This window comes from Bidens hawaiensis, unplaced genomic scaffold (genome assembly GCF_021521415.1).
Source record: "Bidens hawaiensis isolate Kalapana, Puna unplaced genomic scaffold, B.hawaiensis_p1.1 tig00013186_1, whole genome shotgun sequence".
Lineage (NCBI taxonomy): Eukaryota > Viridiplantae > Streptophyta > Magnoliopsida > Asterales > Asteraceae > Bidens > Bidens hawaiensis.
The window spans coordinates 359,135-376,743 of record NW_027492112.1 but is presented as its reverse complement, the minus strand read 5'-3'; the positions used below and the strand labels follow the sequence as shown (position 1 = coordinate 376,743).

The 17,609-nt window shown below is 35.4% G+C and overlaps 1 pseudogene across 1 annotated transcript; it reads right to left on the bottom strand.

The window, feature by feature from the left end:
- Positions 1–1,561: 1,561 nt before the first annotated feature.
- LOC143543561 (2-isopropylmalate synthase A-like) lies at positions 1,562–8,133 on the bottom strand (annotated as a pseudogene). The gene is made up of 10 exons (XR_013137091.1): positions 7,489–8,133; positions 6,044–6,257; positions 5,797–5,967; positions 5,540–5,727; positions 5,426–5,459; positions 5,178–5,337; positions 5,053–5,103; positions 2,745–2,837; positions 2,512–2,654; positions 1,562–2,039 (listed from the first exon to the last, which is right to left on the bottom strand). The product of XR_013137091.1 is annotated as a 2-isopropylmalate synthase A-like (transcript).
- Between the last annotated feature and the right edge of the window lie 9,476 nt (positions 8,134–17,609).

Sequence of the window (17,609 nt, the reverse complement as noted above, 5' to 3'; positions counted from 1 at the left end):
AAAAGATCTCGAACTGTAAAGGCATAAATGGAAGGAATGTTACACCATTGGTTCAGTGTTTATATAGTCATTAATATATTAATGCACTTCATTGTTAATCATCAATATGTACAACGGATATACTTATTATTCATTATCTATGCATATAGTATATTATTAACATATAAATACATGAATTGAACACACTACCACATAAAGTGAAATTTTAAATGTTAAAAAAGTTATTAAGAAAGTATTATAATCATCGATACCTTTTTATTTCAATGTATAATATTCTATAGATTCATTCTAAAAAAACATGTTTTTATAAACTCAATATTTTTTATAATTGCCTGGGCAATAAAATATATGCAGACACAATGATTCATGTAAAATGTGATATTATGTAATCATCGACATATCTATTTTAAGGCAATGATATGTTCCTTTAAAATACAAGTGTTTAAAACACCGTTGTAATAGTTTAGGCACGCCATTATATTCACACATTTTGTTCAAGTGTCTCATATGAACAACTTAACTCTCAACACAAATATTTACGCATCATTGTAATTAAACAACTTATACGTACCGTAGTTGGTAAAATTTGGATTATTTTAGGTATTGTTTTATAGAAGTAGACTTATCGCCAAATTTCGGATTCTATCAATTTTAATATTAAATACGGAAACTTAGGAACATATCTTTGACTTTTAAATATTAAAAACACTATTCCACACTTCTACCTTAGTATTTGCTTACTTTATGTAAGTTGAAACTTTACAAATTTTATAATCATGTGACATGTGTTCACATAAACGGACTGTTCAGGGCATTAAAATATATAATTGTTTCATCCCTGGGGTGGAGTCCTCGTACTATATAATAAAAAAAAAGAAATTTTGAACACATGTCTTCACTACCTTTACTTTACTAATGTGTCAATTAAATAAGAGGTTCACACTCCACGCCTCTTTGTAAAGAGCTTTCTCTGAAAGCTTTTTGGACCTTGATATTAGAATATTAAAATCCAAACCCAAAGATTATAGTTTCATATTATGTTTCTAAAATTTGTAATTATGTGCTTTGAAATTTCTTCAGGATAATCTAATTTTTTAAAACCAGTTCTAGTTATAGAAACCTAGTCTCCTTAACTCACGATCATCAAATGAACTTAAAAGTTAGAACTCAAAAGAAATTTCTCAACACTTGTAGGTATGGAAAAAGTAACCTAAAAAAAAATAAACCTTACTAAGTGTAACCATACTTGTGTATTTTGTTATGTACTTATTTTGCGAGTACAGCATTAGTATTATGATGTAATTATATTGTTGATATGTAGATTTTAGATGCATGTTAAAATCATACGGTCATATGGATATGTTAGATTTTCTTTGTTTAAAGTAAACAATTTGATTCAAAGAATTCTTAAGTATCAAGAATACACTACAACTTTGATATACATATCACCTTCTCAAATGTATCCTTCATTTTTATCACATGATTTGAATTGTAATCTTCGCCTCTTCTTGAATGAAGCGATTCTTTGAGATCTTAAGTTGTATGTTATAGGATCATGAAATTGCAGATACTACACAAGTTACAACGCATCGCTTTGTCATGAAAGTATTTACCGATGACACATGAGTAAAAAGTTGATGACATGCAAACAAAAAGCTTAAATGCCAAGGTTTCGCATATCACATGCATTTAAGTAGGTATTATAGTCATAGTCTGGAACACGAGCAAAAGTAGATACTTGATGGTCAAGTTCATGGCTCATGGCTATTTAAATGATTTTCTTTTTCTAACATTGGTACATAGGTGGCTTTACTAAACATTTTGTGAAAGTGAAAGTTAACAACTCAAGTTTCTCAAAATTGTTTCAGAATTATTAAAAAATAACCTTCAATCCCAGCCTTAATTACTACAAGAGAACCACTTTATAACCTCTTGTGCTTCAATTTGACTGCTGCTTCTTTAATCCTAACATCTTGTTAATGGCACCGACATATGCCCTGACACTGGAGATCACGATATCCATAGATGCACCGGTTCCACTGCCAACACATACGAATAGCATACATAAGTCAACTGTTAAAACAAGTAAAATTAGGAATGGAAATTCTGATGTGACGCAAAAATAATCAGATTTTGGGTTGTCGAGTGTCAGGTTTCCTTTTGATTTGGCTAACATCCTTCAATGACAAGCCAACTGACAAAAGGCACGCCGGCTCGCCTATTTAACCGATCTAATACACCCCTCCAGCCCAGTTCATACATTTACAGCTTGATTTTAACCCATTTACAATCCATCTGACTCGTGCAAACATATAACTAAAATGGTAAGTTCAGAATGCACGTTTTAAGTGTATTTGGGTTTTTAAGTAGATGCATTTATGGCAATTATTATTTGTAGTGCATAGTACCTAACTTCTTACCTAACCAACCAAATGACCCTCTTTAAGAAGAAGTCTCATAAAACATTAGGACCACAAAACACATTGCTAAAAGATACATATATTTATATACCTATACGTTCTTGCAACTTGTTCTCCAGATGCATGAGTTGTCGTGTGGTCGTTTTCTGCAGCAATCACCACACGAGTGCTGGCAATCGCGTCAATGCCAGCTGTAACTGCCGACATCGAGTACTCCAAAAGTTTTATAGGGGACTGTAAAACATATACTAGAATCAGATATATTCAGCTAGTTTGGATAATTGGATGTGTAACAATAAGAAAGTAACATTAAATAATTCAAACCTTCACAATTAAATCAACCGCCTTATAAGCTGCATCAACTGGTCCAGTTCCAGTAGAACAAGAAATGTGTTCTTTCCCATCATCATCTATTAACTTAAGGGGGTGTTTGGTACAGAGGAAGGAATTGTAGAGAAATGGAATTGCAAAGAAATGGAATTGCAGAGAAAGGAAATTGGTCTGGAGAATGAGAATTAACTGTTCTGTTTGGTAGTACAGAGATTTCAGTAGAGAAATATAGCTGAGAATCATTTCTCTTGTTTGGTACATAGGAAATAAACAGAGAATTATATCAACTTTATCATTAGCACAAGTATTTTTTTCATAACAAATATTTATTAAAAAATAAAAAACATATAAAAAGATGCATAAATTCCAACCAAAATATGCATTGATCAAACCAATTCATATACAAAACATAGTTTTTAAGCAAAAAACATCAACCATAGTTAAAACCAATTCACATACAAAACATACTTCAACCATACACAACTATCCCATTGAACCATCGGTATACAACTCGACCATCTCAATTTTCTCTTCTATTGTCAACGCAAGAAAAGAACGTCCTAGATCCACATCTTTACCAATCAAATGAGCTGCTTTGAACCGTTTTTTCGTAGTGATACCTAGTAAAGCTTTCAACTCATCACTAACCTTTTCATAGATTTCACGAGCCTCCATACCTTCTTTGCTAAGTTGTTCACCCACCATACCCTTCTTGACTAAAACACTTTACCAACGAGTTATAAGCTGAGATCAATGGCTGAAACCCAAGATTGATCATGAAAACCAAATTATGCAAAGCAGCATCACTTTTCCCTCCAAAACATAATCCAACAATGTATATACTATAAGCCATATTAGCCAAATGAGGTCCAACTTCCACTATTCTGCCTAAAAGATGATCAATTTGATACTGAATGCTCTCAGTAGGTCCAAAAGAGGCTTTTGAATATAAAGGGTCAATGCCATAACCATATTTAGCAATTGCATGCAAAAACTTGAGTGTAAGATGAAGCTCATACCCTTTTGGACACTCTTTCATTAGTTTAAAAAACATAACTTGATCAGGAATCACACCAGAATCAAGCATCTTTTCGTACACCTCATCAACTTCAACCCTGTTCTCTTTAAAAAGTGCAGGAACAATGGATGTATAGCAATGAACATTGGGTATCAGGTCTCTACCAGACATGCTATTCAGCAGGGCCAAAGCACTATCAACTTTATCTTCTTTACAAAACTTTTTGATCATAATTTGGTAAGTCAGCACATCAGGTTCAAGTCCCAACTCAATCATCTGCCCGTGTAAAATCCACATTTTATCAAAAATCCCACAATTAACAAACCCTTGCATCAATGTATTATAAGTATAAGTATCCGGCTGACAACCCATCTTAAGCATTCTATAAAACACTCTCATCCCCATTTGTACTTTCCGGTTTTTACAGTACCCGTTAATAAGACTAGTATACATAACCTTATCAACAAAGAAACCATACGACTCCATTTCCATACTCAACAACTCAGCCTCTTCAACTCTCTCCATCTTACAAAAACCAAACACAAGAGACTTCCACAAGTGGCAAACAGGCGGTACGCCTCTCTCACGCATTATATCAAACACTTGGCGGGCTTCATCAACATACCCTCTAGAAGCCAATCCAGTAATCAACATATTATAACACGAAACCGCAAGCAAAATCCCAGCGTCATTAATCCTAACACAATACTCATACGCATCAAGAAACCTATTATGGTCAAACACCTCTTTAATAAGCTCCGAAAAGACACTTACACTAGAAGACGATTTCAACTCAACAAGCTTCCGAACATGATCGTATTCGTCTTTAACTTCCCCCAATTTACAGTAACAAATCATCATGGAACCTAATAACGAAGCATCCGGCTTAATCCCTCGTTTCAGTATTCTATCGATATACAAATCTTCAGCTACACGAATTTCACCGGCATTCACTAGTCTAGTAATTAGGGAAGAATAAGAGGGGAGTTCGGGCTCGACGCCTCGTGAGACGGCAAAATCGATGACAGAAAGCTCATCGGTGACAGTCGGGGAGTGTAAAATAAGGCGTTGGATTACGCGTTGGGCGGCGGATAAAAGCCCTTGGTTAATTAGGGATTCAGCAAGGGAGAAGAGAATTCTTTCCATTTCTCAATTCTCCGCTTTTTTTAGAGAAACAAAATCAGAGAAATGGAAATGGTTTATTTCCATTTCTCACCTCTTTCTTTCATAAACAAACAAGAGAATTCTTTCCAATTCCATTTCTCACCCCTCAATTCCCTCTACCAAACACCCCCTAACTGTCGCTGTAGATAGACCTAAAGTCCCACATGTAACCTGTAAATTATAATCAGATTCAATTAGTTTGAAAAATACAAGCGATACGCATGCATGTGGGCCCGTATACATACCTGTACATCTCCAAATTTCCAAACAACTTTAGGCTGGAAAACCTCATCTGAAACCAATGCAATCAAAATCATCATCAGTAATAACCTTTTTCAGTTCAGCAACAGATTTAAACCGCCAAAAAAGATCATTAAGTTCCGTCCCATCAATGTCATAACCGAGCTGAACAAAAAAAAACATAATAAGTTGATCGAACAATGAACTTTGAAAAACAATGAGTAATATTACATATTAGTATATTACACTCTACCTCGAGAAGTTTAGATTTCAAAGCATGGCGCCCACTGTATAAAAACATTTGAAAAACATTAGACTTATGTATATTCAAAAACCAAATGCAAATAACTGTAATTAACGACAATACCTAAGTTTTCCAAGTGTAAGGCCGGATTCATTAGATCTATAAAGTCCAATATCTTCAGGAGACATGATTTCATATGTACTTTTGTTCTTCAACATTCCATCTTGATGGATTCCACTTTCATGAGCAAATGCATTAGCACCAACAATAGCCTTGTGAGGCTGCACCAGCAGTCCACTGTATTCTTCCACCTAAACAATAATATTCAAACTAAGCAATATAATCATCAAACTCCTAAAGCAAAAGACATAAAAACTTACCATCTTGCTAGCCATGACAATATGTTTTGTATTGATCCCTGTATATAAACCGCCTAATAGTTCCCCTTTACATTTTAAAGCCATCACCACTTCTTCTAAAGAAGCATTACCGGCTCGTTCTCCAATCCCATTTATTGTTACTTCTAATTGTCTTGCACCATTATAAGCACCCTAAGATCGTCATAATGTCATATCAGCACGCAAATGCAACAAAACAAAAAAATGTTGACAATTTATATGCGTATACCTCTAAAGTATTGGCAGTTGAAAGTCCTAGATCATTCTGGCAATGCGTAGAAATAATAACATTCTCAATCCCCGGTGTATTAGCTTTAATGTCCGCAATAAGTTGACCGAACTCACGAGGCCAGTTATAACCAACAGTATCGGGAATATTAAGAGTCGTCGCACCGGCCTTTATAACCTCACCCAATATCTCATATAAAAACTCCCTTTCTGACCTATTTACATTACACATATCCATAGTTCATCAGAACTTGCACTGCAAAACCATAGTAGTGGATTCATAGGGAAACTCCACAAAACTAGGAACCTGCTCAAACGAACCCCAATTCAACTCATTCCAACGGCATTGAAACAGGCTCATTGAACCCTAAAGCTAAAGCTAAACTCTACTTCTAAGCCCAAAAGCTAAACCCTAAAATCTAAACTATAAACCCTGAAGGCTATACCCTGAAGCTAAATCCTAAACCCGAAAGTTAATCCGTAAAAACTAAACTCTAACCCTAAAAGCTAAATCCCAAATATATACATTTAGAAATCAATGAACTGATTCCAACACCGCTGGAATGAGTTAAATAGAGGCTCGTTTGAGCCGGTTCGCCAGTAAACCTCCACCTAAAACCATAAACCCTAACCCTTACAAATGGAATTCGGAAAAATCAAAACCAATCAAAGCAAATTAGGGCAAAATCATAATGATCAATCTTAATTCCGAGCCGATTAATATAACCAATCCTCAAACTAAACACAAAAACAACCATAAACCATACTTAACAATCAACAACAACATTAACAATAACACACCTGCCAGCATCTTCAAGACTAAACTCCACGCCATCACACCCCAAACTCGTAGCATAAGCCACCATACTCCTTGCCTTCTCCACCACCTGCTCCTTACTCACACCCCAACCTAAATCTAAAGCTAAACCCTAATTCTAAACCCAAAAGCTAAACTCTGACGAACCGGTTCAAAAGTTGCTAAAATGAGTTAAATATGAGCTCGTTTAAGCCGGTTGGCAAATCTCCACCCAAAGCCATAAACCCCTAACCCTTACAATCTCCACCCAAAACCATAAATCATATACCCCTAACCCTTACACCCAAAACCATAAACTCATAACTAATCACACACACACAACAATTTTGTGTGTCTCCTCTCTTCTAAAACCGGGTTCCTCTCAAGAACCCATAACCATCCTTAACTATACATACTAAAGGGAAACTCGACCAAGCTGACAGCCATGTTGTCTACAATCTTCATTGCTGCGGTTACTACTCTCTCTGCTGTAACAGGTTCATAGGTTTAGTATTTATCATGTTTTCTATGCTTACATGAAGAACTATTCAACAGATTGATCTTAATTCCGAAACCGATTAATAAGCATATTCCTAAATCCTAAACAACCATGGATCATACTCAATTTATTAAAAATACTAACAACACACCTGCCAGCATCCTCGGGACTAAACTCGACGTCGTCACACCCCAAACTCCTAGCATACTCCACCATACTCTTAGCTTTCTCAACCACTTGCTCCTTACTCATCTTAAGCTTATACTTCATATGAATCTCGCTGGTGGCGATAAACGTATGCACCCTCGGGTACTTGGCCTCCTTGACGGCCTCCCACGCCTTATCAATATCATTCTTATTACACCTCGCCAGTCCACATATCACCGGCACGTGACCGACTTCTGTAACCGCATTCCCAACGTCACGTGCGATTAGCTTGACGGCTTCTAGGTCGGCTTGGGATGAAGCCGGGAAGCCGGCTTCGATGATGTCGACGCCGAGCTTGGAGAGCTGACGAGCAATGTCGAGTTTTTCCTTTGTGGTCATGGTGGCACCTGGAGACTGCTCGCCGTTGCGGAGAGTGGTGTCGAAGATGCGGATGTAGTTAGGGTTTGGAATGTGGTTGGGAGTGTAGGGTGGGCGGTGGGAACAAAAGAGTGTGAATGATGGTTTTGGTTTGAAGGAGAGGAGTGTACGGAGTGGGGTGGTGGATGTGGTGGTGGTTGGAGAGTGGAAAGTGAGGGTGTGTGAGTGGGATATGTACTCCGCCATGGGTGTGGTGGTGGTGGTGGTGGTGTGTGTGTGTGTGTGGAGGAGAAGATAGATGTTTGTTTGACGGCTTATTTGGAAGAAACAAAGAGTGCGTCTGTGCCAACTTGGACCATTAAATAGTATTATTACTATTATTATATTAGATAATAATAATATACATATAATGTGGATTTTATATTATTTATTATTCATAAGAGGACCCGGGGCACCGCGTGATGCCATTTTGCACGCCGCCGCCGCTCGTCTATCAAGTGTGATGGAGGTCATCTGCGTGATGGCCATCACGCGTGGTGATGGGTGAATACCAAGAAATATATCCGTTGGGGGGGTGTGGGAGATGACCGTTGAGTTGAGGGTAGGGAAAATAAAAAAAAACATATTTTACCTATATAAATAACTACAATATATCTTCAAAACATACACAAATCCAACTCAAAATATTCTACCACACACACCATTTTTAACATATCAAATGGAGGGTTCTAAGAAACGTGGTTCGGGTTCAAAGAAAACCCAAACCCGACCAAAGGTTCGACAAAATCTTGGCGAACCAACGAGATTTCGCTTACAAGACGAACCCGACACAAACCAACATTCCCAACAACAACCTTATTATCCACAACCTTTTCAACCGTCGGAAACTATCAAAAGCCTTCCCAACAACAACGTTATTATCAACCGTCCCAAGACCAATCGTATCAAAACTGACCTTATATTCCACCTTTTTCTATCCAAAATTATCCACATAATGTATTTCAAGCGATTGGATCTCAACCATCTCAACCGTCTCAAATGTCCGTCGATCCTCTAGACGATAACGATGTTATACATCAATTTGCAAGTGCTTTTCGTCACGAAGTGCAAAATTTGGATGAAGATAATTCCGCGGATGAGGAGCCGCATCAAAGAGGTAATCGGCGTTGGTTGGCCGATGAGGAGGTCGCCTTGACCAAGGCTTATTTACATTGCTCCGAATAATAAAAACACTCAAACCAACAAAGAAAAGAAGCGTTTTGGAAACGTGTTAAAGAACATTTCTCGAAACTTCCCGGCGCAACCGAACGAAACAAGGATCAAATGATTGGCAAGTGGGGAGATTTGAATAAAAAAATGTCAAAATTTAATGCTTGTTACGTCCAAGAGGTAACTATTTTAGTTTATTTATTCTATAATCTATTACTTTGTTTTTATAATTTGATATATATATTTTTTCTAAATGTTTTGTAGTCCCGAACTCCACAAAGCGGAGCGAGCGAGGTGACTATCATAAAGAACGCTTTGGCCGAATATGTCCAAGCTTACAAATGTAGGGATTTTTCCCCACTTGGAAGCGTGGGAGATTGCGAGACATCACCCGAAGTGGGAACCGATTTCGTTGGTCGATTTGAACGGACCAACGGCTCCAAGGAAGAAAAGATCTTCAAAAAGATCAAAAACTTCCGAGTCCGGGGACTACACAACGTCTACCGGCGGCTTATCATGCAACATGCCAAACATGAACTTGAACGAGGAACCCGAAGACAATCCCGACGAAGACATACCCACACCCACACGGCCGAATCGCAAGAAAAGTGGGGAACCGTCAAGACTTGGAAAGGAAGCGGTGGCCGAAAACTTCATCGAATACAAGTCGGCTAAGATTGCGGAAATGGCCGAGACGAAGGAGCGAAGGAAATAGGCTCGTATTTTAAAAATGAAACGTGAGAAGACGTATATCAACCATTTGAATGAAAAACAAAAAAACGCCGATCTAAATTTCCTCCTACAACCGCACGAACATCTTGAGGAACCCTTTAAATCGCTCCTACTTCAACTTCAACGCAAACGCGAGATATGCGACAAGTGGGATTGGGAAGGGTCGTAGGTTTTTTTTTGTCGTTTTTTTTAATTTAGCTGTCTTTATTTAATGTAATCTTGTTTTTTTTTAGTTAATGTAATATTGTTTTCTTTTTATTTAATTTAGTATTTATTAAAATAAAACCATCACACACCATCACACCACACCACACCACCACCCCTAGTAAAAAACCATCACATGTGATGGATTTGGGGTTGGTGATGTGGCACCATTTGATTGGGTGGGGTGTGTGATGAGTGATGCCATCACATACACCACCCCTCCCCCCCCCCCCCTAAGAGGTAATCTTTTGTATGCCTCACTATGCACGGACTTATGTCATCGCCACGTAGAATATAGGGCTTCGAAGCTTTTCTCATAACATCTTGTTTAGCTGTGGTTTAAAGCATCTTTAACGCCCCATTATATATATCATATATTTATGTATGTGTTTGTATGCATGAGAGATGGATAGAGAGAGAAAAAAAAACATGGCCCCACTAAAACCCCTCCATTGTGCTGGTTTTTGTGAGCCCCCTCCCCCGGGAACCCCCATATAAAGACGCCCCTCGGCAGTGTTCAAACCCAACCCCACCCCAATTGAACGGCCATAGCGAATAGATTAAGGGATGTTTGAGATTGTTTATTTTCATCGACTTATAACTTATTAACTTTTTAAAAAGTAATAAAATGTTTAGGATTGCTCAATGTTTTAAATCCGGAATGTACCAACCTGTTGAACCGGTTATACGGGTTTTGGTAAGACACCCGGTATTTTTTGGCGGTTTGATAAAACATCGTGTTGTTGGTTTTGTAAAAAAATCGGTTTAAACTGACAAACCGGTTTTAAACCCAAGAGATTTTTGATATTTAATTTCGGCACATGTTTTTTAAAAATGACTTTTAATCTAGCAAATAAAATTGAAACGACTAAACACAATAAATTACAATTTGTTAATCAACCAATTTTGTATCTTGCAAATCCAATGTTGATTTCTTTACATCTTTGTAATTGATTAAATTCGTATACAAAGTACCAACTAACTATTTGACTCGATCATTGTTCATGATGTTTATTTATGTACTTCTGGGTTATTTATTGAGTTGAAGTTGTATTAGTATGGAATTGCATACAGTTAAGCTTCCCAGTATATTCCGGTTTAATCAGTTGTATCATTTTTAAATCAAATCCGGTATAAGTAAAATCCGGTTTTTAAAATAATAGGATTGTTGGAATTGCTTTTGACGTGAAAGAAAAATATATTTTACACTTCCCACAAGGAATTCCAAACACCCCTAGTTTTCGTCATATATTGCTCCATTCATGGTTTGTTGGTGAATTTGTGTGGTACTTTTGACATTTTTTTTTGTAATTCAGTATTCGAATCGGTATCAATATGTTTTTTCTTGGGTATTAAATTCGATGGTGGTGTGTGTGGAGGAGAAGAAGAGGTTTGACGGCTTATTTGGAATGGAAAAGTGAGTCAGGGACCACTTGGATCATAAATATAATAATACTAGTTTTGATCCTCTGTATTAGGGGGGTTGTTTTACATTATTCGTTTTTAATATTTATATATTTTTTTGGAGTTTAATTTTATTTATTGTAAGAAAAGTTATAATATACTTAAAGTTTGATGATAAAAGGGTTTCACAAACAAATAAGATGTGCTAGAACCCGGTTTAAAAGTTATCTTGGTTTGGTGAGACCCAAGATCCGCTTATTTTTTTTACAATAAAATTGTTTCTTAATTATAAATAATATTGTTTTTTTTAAATCATATAATAATTTTTAGTATATCCTATTTTATAGGATTTTCACATCAATAATTTGGCGAGAATAATTTTTAATTTAATGGGATTTTATAACCCGTTTAAGAAATATATGGGTTTGGTAAGACTCATACCCGTGAATTCGGGTCAAATGTATAAGAAACCCCCATTTAAAAATCAAACAAATCTGGTGACTCCAAAAAAAGAGGGAGCGACTACATCGAGACACCTATAATTTTTATGTTTTCGTTTATATATTTATAGATACATAATGTGGTAGTTTACAATATTATTATACTATATTCATATAAGAGGAAATTTTTGAGTGCTAGTAAGTTTTCGTCATATATGGTTTGTTGGTGAACACAATTTTTGGGTATTGTTAGTACTTTTTTCTATATTTCGTATTTTTGGTATTGGTACTTGTATATTTTCCGATGTTAGTTTTTCTTTGGTATTAGGTGCTGGTATATGTACCTTTTGTTTTGTTACTTTTCTATAGGAATTGATATGGTTCATGAGACGTTTTGTATGTTTAGGTTTTAGTATAATGTTTTATTGATTACGAATGAATTTGATACGATTTATAGTTTCATGCTGTGGTTACAAATGATGTTGATACGATCAATGCATATTAGAACAATTAAATGAGAGTTGTATCAAAGCGGGTACCTTACCAAAATACCAATACCGGTATCGAACCAATATATTCAGTACTCGTAATTGTTCAAACTAGATATAGGTATTTTTGTTAACGGTACCGATTTCATTCCTATTCAAACCCTATGAATGTGGTCTTGCACTAAATTTAGCCTCATGGGTGCGTTTTTTTTTCATTCATTTCTGTAAGACCAAGCGTAGTGGGGCTTTATGCCCCGCGTTTTGGGGTATAACGTCGGGGGCACCCCCCCCCCCCCCCCCCGGCGTTTTGGGTAAAAAAAAAATTCCATCGTTTTCTATGTAACGTGATAAATGGCTCGAAATCCAAAAAAAGTATCCGTTGAGGATATATCCGGTGTGTGTATATATATATAGATATATACCTGTTGGTGGAGGATCGGAGTTCGTTAAACAGATGAGGATGAACAGATGAGGATGAGGATCGGAGTTCGTTGAGGCAGATGAGGATCGGAGCTTTCTCGCCTCTGCTGGCAATCAGTAGCTTCTCGATCTTCCAGTTGGTGGAGGTCTGGTTGGTGGAGGTGGGAGTGTTTGTGTTTGTGTTTTGTGGTTGAGATTTGATATAGGTGGGAGTGTTTAATTTGTGTTTTGTGGTTGAGATAAGAGGGTGTGGTTTGATTTGGCTTAAAAACAATATATTTAAAAAAAAAGTGTAAAAGTGATTGAGCGCCACGTGACGCATAACACATGGGGATGGAGAGTTATGACTACACCCTGTTTTTTGTAAAAAACCATAACTGTGACTGAGCGTCACGTGACCCATAATGCCTATGAGTGAAGAGTTATGACTACTCATAGTCAAGGAAAACATACTAAATCTTAGGTTACATGCCATTTGTATCATGTTCTTTTTTACTATATATTAACCATCCGTAGTGGAGAGTTATTGGGAGGCTTTATGGCCCATAACTCTGTGGAACACCGCCCCCTCCAAGTTATGGGTTTTTTTTTTTTTTTTGCAAGTTATACACAAAACGCCGGGGTTTGGCACTAAAATCAAAAACTAGCCGTTAAGTTTACGTTGGAGCCGTTGGAATATTTAAAAAAAATTATTTTCTATATAATAAACCAATTCATTTCCAATCAAAACTCATCAAATTTATAAAATATCTCTTTCAACTCTATATTTCTTCACACAAACTTCACTATATAAATGAAGACGATGAAGACAACGACGACGAGGGCGAAGACGATGAAGATGAAGAGGGCGAAGGCGATGAGGACGAAGAGGGCGAAGACGACGAGGAAGACAACGACGCGTAGTTTTATTTTTATTTTAATGTAATATTTGTTTAATAAAATATTATTGTTATTTGATTATTCTTAATAAAAATTAAAAAAAAGTGTAAAGTGACTGGGCGCCACGTGACGTATAATGCCTGGGATGGGGCTTTATGACTACACCCTATTTTTGTATAAAGTTATAGCTCTGACTGGACACACGTGCCTAGGGTACGGGCTTTATGTAGAGTTTTTATGTATTTGTAAAAGAAACTTTTGAAAAAAAGCCAAGTGAAAAGGAAAAAGCTGCAAAGTAATGGACCAACATCTTTTAAACTAATATTTTTTTATTTTGTTTTTGTTAGGTTGTAATTTACTTATGTTTATTGCATTTGACTATTAATAAAAAAAATTATTACATGTAAATTTTAAATTAAAATATATGAACAAACTCTATAATAAGTTTATATCATGAATTTGATCATTTCTTTAATATATTATAAGTAGGTTTACACTATTCATTATTATTAATTGATATTTTCTCTCACGAGCCATCGTTCAAAATCAAAATCTGTAAAGCTTTTGAAATAAAAAAATAAACCATCGTTTATTTAATAAAGTCATAAATTTCATAATGTTTTCGTTCTTAGGTTCAAGAAATTACGACTATAGTCTCTACTTTCCACTCTAACCATTACACTTTTCATCCATGGAATAAATGTGCATCAACTTTGAACATTGTTAGTTTTCTTTAAATGATCATTTTACCCGTTAAAAAATAATATTAGTTACCAACCCAACTCCCGCTTACAAATACATCGAACAATCGCAGCCCAACTATCAATCACGTGTATAACAAGAGTAAAAGTCATTCACCAACTCTTACTTCAGCTCAAGACCACTCTACTATATAATTGAAGAAATCAGTAATTTTAAAATTTGTTTTTTATGTTATGATTTATGATATATGTATACAACATGAGAATCAGGTTATATAGTTTAAAAAAATAATATTTCATATACACTTGTATTAACTTTAAACTTTAAAGTCCTATATGCAACAACATAAAACTTCTCTAAAACGGGCCATGTTCGTATCGCTGTGTAAAAACTAAAAACTCACTCTGCACACATCTCCCTTGGGTAAAACAGTCAATTCATCCATACCGAAATCCCTGTAAATAAAATACACCAGCTGCAGAGTCCCAGTCCCACCATAGTCATTTTAATGATCTGAAATTACATATATACCCCTTCATTAAACCGGGAAAATTCAATGATGAAGATATTTATGTGAGACTTGAGTGCCTTTTCAAGATAAGTGAGGAGCTCAAACTGGTAGATTTGCTGTCATAGTTGCCACCTCTGCACGCATCAATAAACAATGCCACGTCGACATTGATCAAAATTTTCAGGCGGGTCGTTTTAAAATAGAAGAAATAAATATGTGATACATTTATTTGTGAACTGAATGTTTGAAACATGATTTTTGTATGCGGATTGCGTTTGTGGTGCTTTGAAACATGATTTTGGATATTTTGAAACTTTTTTAAATATATTATTTGGTTTTGCATCTACAAAATACTGTATATATGTGTATGTAGATGTATATTTGAAGATTTTCAGCTCTATACATATATATATATCATTTGGTTTTGTATATATATTGTTTCCAGCTAATAAAAAAAAGAATTTAAGCTAAAAGGTGCGATTAGTTCCTACGTTAAAAGATGTGGTTTGGTTATTCAGTTTAGGATGTAAAAGGTGCGGCTATGACTATACAGGTTAGATGATGCGGTTTTGTAGAAGATGTGGTTTCTATATTTAAAGATTCGATGCTATTTGGTGCGGTTCTAGAACCGCACCTTTTGGCCAAAATCACCGTAGCTTATGGTTGTTTTTGTAGTAGTGGTATGACTATACCCAATTTGTCTACCCGCCCACACGAAAAACTTCACACCTAATTCAACATTTGGAAGCAGCTTCAACACATCAACCACTGAGTTCACCGGGTTCACGGGAACCCATTGAGTTTCGGATTTTTTGTAGAATGCCTATATGAAAAGATTAAAGTGAACCCATATATAAAATAAAGAGTGAACGCAGAAGCAAATTGGACAAATGCTCTAGTGGTTAAGGTTGTACTTTGTAATTGAAGATACCCAGGTTCAATTCTCTCTTGTTGTATGTTTTCTGATGTTTTTTTTATTCAAATCAGATTTTATGTTTCTTTCTTTCACTCTCCATCACAACTTCCTTCATGTTAGCTTTCTTGTTTGCTGTGTAGTTGTGCTAATGCTTTTTTTAAATATTTAGGACAAAATTTATGGTTTAATAATTTATGTATCGACTTATATGCTTTATATATATATGTATATATATAAGGGTTAAAATAAAAATACATAGTTTTGTAGAAAAAGTAGGAATGACATAAATTTTATAGTTAGAAAACTATATTAACCTATTTAGGGAACTATATAGCCTAAATCCTAGATCCTAAGAAACTATTTGCTATTTTGAAAAATACCAATCTCAACCACTAGATCATAGAGCCAATGGCTTAGATTTATTCTTACTCTTTCTAGAAAACTTTTTCTTTTTATTATAGCCCACCCATATATATATATATATATATATATGATCAGGGACATGAGAGAACCTTTTTGAAATTGAGAACTATAAAAACCATTTTGGACCAAAAAAAACCCAAAAATAAAAAAAATCATAAAATAAAAAAAACACAAAATCAAAAAAGTAAAAAAAACCAAAATTCTTATTTTATCATCCTGGTTTCATAAAAAAACTCGGTTTAGCTAAATTATATACGCATATGTATAATATATACATATATGTACATTTACATGTTTTTTTGTACACATGTGTATAATTTAAGATTAATAATACTGTACATATGTGTATATTACATAGCTAAAGATTAAATAAAATTATACATATGTGTATAATACGACGTTTTTTTTTGTTTTTTTTAGTTTATTTTTATTTTTTTTAATGAAACCGGAATGAAATATAAGAATTTTGGTTTTTTACCTTTTTAACATTTTTATTACCTTTTGTTTTATAATTTTTTTAAATATTTTTTTAAAGGTGGTTTTAGTGGTTCAAAATGATTCTCAAAGTTCTCAATTTGCAAATGGTTCTCTTAGGATCCTTACCCTATATATATATATATATATGTAAGGCCCCGTTACCGGTAGCCCTACTTTCGTGTTGGATTTACTCATAAACGCAATTCTAATATCAGAGTTAATTAAAACATTCGCGGAATATAAAAGCTTTCATAAAACATTTCATAACAAAACACATCTTGTCTTAAAACAACATCTTGTCTTTCAAAATAAACAAAACGTTAAACTTAAACGTCTTGAGTCTTCCGATGCCAGCCTCTTATTCAGTGCCACGTGTCTCCTCAAGCGAGCTGCCTCATCCTACTCACCTACGTGCATACTAAAAGTCAGCTACGCTGAGTGAGTTCTAGTTAATCATACATTATACAATACACACAAACTTATATTCTTTCATTCATACTTTCATACTTTCTTTTGTATTACTTGCTTTCATATCTTACGTTATAAAGAGCATTACGCCCTACATTCCTCGAGTATTATTAGGGCTCGGTACCCTCCTTCCTCGAGTATTATTAGGGCTCGGTACCCTCCTTCCTCGAGTATTATTAGGGCTCGGTACCCTTTTTCCTCGAGTATTATTAGGGCTTGGTACCCTCTTTCCTCGAATATTGGTAGGGTTCGGTTCCCTAGTTCTCGAATATTAGTAGGGTTCGATTCCCTCTTCGTTACCATACAACCATACATCATACCTCGAGTATTATTAGGGCCCGGTACCCTCTTCGTAACCATACAACCATACAACCATCATTTCCTTCTTTTATTAACTTTATCACATTCATACACATAAGCATACATATCATACTTACCTTATACATAGCGTTACAACCTGACAGTACGTGCAAT